The sequence below is a fragment of the Leopardus geoffroyi genome, chromosome D3 (genome assembly GCF_018350155.1).
Source record: "Leopardus geoffroyi isolate Oge1 chromosome D3, O.geoffroyi_Oge1_pat1.0, whole genome shotgun sequence".
In the NCBI taxonomy this organism is placed as follows: domain Eukaryota; kingdom Metazoa; phylum Chordata; class Mammalia; order Carnivora; family Felidae; genus Leopardus; species Leopardus geoffroyi.
In genome coordinates, this window is record NC_059339.1 from 7186674 (window position 1) to 7190926 (window position 4253).

A 4253-nucleotide genomic window follows, 5' to 3' on the forward strand; every position below is an offset into this window, starting at 1 on the left:
TTAGGATCCATCCTGCCCTCATCTAGAGCAGTAATTTAAAAATTGTAACCAAATTTAAACAAATAGAACTAGTCTATCCCAACAGGTAATATGTAACTTTAGTTGAGATTTTACATATTTTTAAAAACCAGTGTATATTTTAACACATCGCAATTTTGACTAGACACACTTAGTTATCAATAGCCAGTCCCATGTAGCCACAGACAACCATATTGGACAATGCAGATCTAGAGGGAGGCATGTACATAATTTTTAAGTCGCATAATTAAACTTGAAAAATTGATGGGAGTCCTGGAAGGGGAGTGGGAACATCCAACTTCATTCATTGTGAATGAAGTTCTAGGGGAGACTTAATGGTTTTGTTATGTGTTAATCTTATGTTCCCCCCCCCCCACCCCCCTTTTCAGTGGCTGTTCCTCTGCTTAGAGTTTCATATCCTCAAAGATGGATATGTTGGGGGTTATCCTTGTAAGCAACAGGAACCTAGGTTTCTGTCCAGGAGATACTTTAAAGAAGTGGTAGCTAGGCAGGGCAGTAAGAGTAAAAGACTACACTAATGTTTGGGGCTAGATACGATGAACAGTGTGAGAGCAATTGGCTTTGAGGGTAACTTGGAAGTTAGAATAGGACTTTGTAATTGTGTGTGGGTGTTGAAGAAAATGCAAATTCAGAGATGAGGTTTCCAACTTGGGTAGTGCTTATTACGTTAAGCTTAGAAGGCTTAAGTACTGGGGTAACTGGGTGGCTCAGTCGGTGAAGCATCCGATTTGATTTCCACTCAGGTCATGATTTCACAGTTGGGGGGATATAACCCCTTGTCGCTGAGGGCTCCATGCTGGGCCTGGAGCCTGCTGAAGATTCTCTCTTGCCCTCTGCCCTTCCCCTGCGCACGTGTGGTCCCTCACACTCTCAAAATAACATACCTTTAAAAAAGCATGGGGAGGGGTACCTGCCTGGGTGGCTCAGTCAGTTGTGTCCAACTTAAGCTCGGGTCGTGATCTCACAGTTTGTGTGCGTTGAAGCTGGGCATCAAGCTCTGCGCTGGCAGTGCAAAGCCTGCTAGGGATTCTCTCTTCCTCTCTCTCTGCCCCTTTCCTGTGTACACTATCTCTCCCTCTCAAAATAAGCTTTTTTAAAAAAAAAAAAAAAAAGCAGTTTCATTAAAAAAAAAAAAGTACCATTGGAGAAGTAATAAATCGGTTCAAGGAGATGGAAACAAGTTTTATATATCATTCCAAGCTAAAGTTTCATAAGTCAAATGATGATTGAAGTGTATACTTAAATATAATTTCTAGGGACACCTGTCTGGCTCAGTCCGTAGAGCATGCAACTTGATTCCATCCTGGGTGTAGAGATTACTTTAAATCTTTAAGGGGCGCCTGGGTGGCTCAGTTAAGCGTCTGACTTCAGCTCAGGTCATGATCCCGCAGTTTGTGGGTTCAAGTCGCATGTTGGGCTCTGTGCTGACAGCTCAGAGCCTGGAGCCTGCTTTGGATTCTGTGTGTGTCTCTCTCTGCCCCTCCCCTGCTCAAGCTGTCTCTAAATAAACATTTAAGAAACATATTTCTTAAATATCTTTAGGATCTATATAATTTCCATTGGACCCACTCCTAGTTCTCTCACTCTAGCCATTCAGCAATTTCTGTAGTCTCATCCTCAGTCCCAGTCCTTCGAGTCTCCCAAGACTCATAGACTCTTCTCACTGTATTCTTCCTTAAGCAATCTCATCCTTTACCGCAGTTATATTTACTGTCCTTGAAAATGTGGGCCAGCCAAGTAGTAACCTCTAGTTCGGACTTTTTTCTTGGAGCTTTACTCAAAAATTCAGCTGCTCTTCCACTGGGGCTCAAATTTTACCTTCAATATAAGAATAACCAAAATGCTTGAACCAAAATGCTTGAAACCAAATGCTTGTAACCAAAATGCTTGAAAAATTTCCTTCACCAATACAGTTGCTTCTCTATGGCCTCTGAGAATAAAATTGCCTCAAGGTACCACATACCTTCCTTTATTGCTATTAAACCTGGTCCGCATCCATTGCTATCTCAAATGATCAGTTACTTACTCAACCAGTTTCTTGAGTCAATCCTGAGAACTATTCATGAACCCTTTTCTCTCATTCCCTGTATCCAACCTTTCAATTACTTCTGATGCTTTAATTTTATCTTCTAAATATTTTCTACTTCTGGGGCACCTGGGTAGCTCAATTGGTTAAGCATCTGACTTGATTTCTTGGTTCAGGTCATGATCTCACAATTGGTGAGTTCAAGCCCCACATCCTGCTCTGTGCTGACTATGTGAAGCCTGCTTGGGATTCTCTCTTCCTCTCTCTGCCCCTCCCCCCGCTGACACACACACACACACACACACACACACTCACACACACACTCTCTCTCTTTCTCTCTCCCCCCTCCACTCCCTCCCTCCCCCCCCTCAAATAAACTTTAACATTTTCTACTTCTAAACATCAATTCTCCACCACTATTGACACTACCCAACTACAAAAATCTATCAATCTATCTGCTAGACTCAGTATTTTACTTTTGCTGGATCTTTGATCCTTTTTCTACCATGCAGTCAAGGCCATCTTATCAAAATGAAAATTTTCAGTGTGACTGGTGGCTCAGTAAGTTAAGCCTCCAACTTTGGCTCAGGTCATGATCTTCTGCTTCATGCGTTTGACTTCCGCATCAGGCTCTCTGCTATTAGCGCGGAGCCCGCTTTGGATCCTGTCTCTCTGCCCCTTCTCCGTTCACTCTCTCTCAAGAATAAACATTAAAAAAACAATTTTTAATGAAAATTTGCAGGTCACAAACACACTACCTGTTTAAAATGTTGAATGACTTCCCAATTTTGGGAGTGGAAAGAGAGGAACTTTAACTTGGTCTGTGAATCCGGACCTAATGTACTTGTCTCCTCTTGCTCCATTCTTTGCATTTCACATGTGATTTCTTTCAAGGCGGATGATCTTAAATCCATCCGCCATAATCTCGCCATCAATTCTGCCTTTCTTTCTTTCTTTTATTTTTTTTTTAACGTTTATTTATTTATTTTTTTTTTTTTAATTTTTTTTTTTCAACGTTTTTTATTTATTTTTGGGACAGAGAGAGACAGAGCATGAACGGGGGAGGGGCAGAGAGAGAGGCAGACACAGAATCGGAAACAGGCTCCAGGCTCCGAGCCATCAGCCCAGAGCCTGACGCGGGGCTCGAACTCACGGACCGCGAGATCGTGACCTGGCTGAAGTCGGACGCTTAACCGACTGCGCCACCCAGGCGCCCCTAACGTTTATTTATTTTTGAGACAGAGACAGAGCATGAACGGGGGAGGGTCAGAGAGGGAGACACAGAATCGGAAGCAGGCTCCAGGCTCTGAGCCATCAGCCCAGAGCCCGATGCGGGGCTCGAACTCACGGACCATGAGATCGTGACCTGAGCCAAGTCGGATGCTCAACCGACTGAGCCACCCAGGCGCCCCAATTCTGCCTTTCTAACAATGGTTCAGTTCAAACGTAAATTGCTCCATTCACTGATTCTCACAGATTCTGTCAAAGTAAATCGTTACATAGCTATAACTTTGTTTTTATTTCACATATTTTTAAAAAACGAGGAATACTCATCAACATCTACCTCCAAGGGCGGGGCCATTTAGGGTTATTTTTTTGTTTCTTTTGTTAGCCCATAGAGGCTCCACTAGAGCAGGAACTTCTCTATTTTACTCACTCTTCATCCTCAAGTTCTGGACCTGTACCAGGCACACTGAACGTGGTAAATAAATGTTATTGAATGAATGAGTCATTGAACTAGAGAAACCACCGAAAGCCGCAACAGAGAAATCTAAATCAGTCTAATGATTAGCTCGTTTTTCATGAAAAAGTGCAACAAGCCCAATAAACTGAAGCAGTTTGTCCAAGATCACAAAGGTAATCTGTGGCACAGCTAGAGTCCCTTCTTCTTTTGTTGCAATTTAGCACGCACATCAGAACCCGTGATAAGACATGCGTCGCGCTCTGACTTTTCAGCCTCAGATGCATCACACGGACAACGTACATTGTTTTAACACGTTCTGATCTAGCCAGGCTTTCGGCACGCTTAAAAAGGACCAATCCCAGTATGCAATGCAAACAATGAGTTAACAGTCGCTTAGAAACCACATGTCCCAGCATGCCACGCTCCCGAGCAACCTCGGAAGTGACTCTGAGAGACGCCACTGTACTCTGGGAGTTGTAGTCTCTCGGGAGTGGCCCGCCCTTT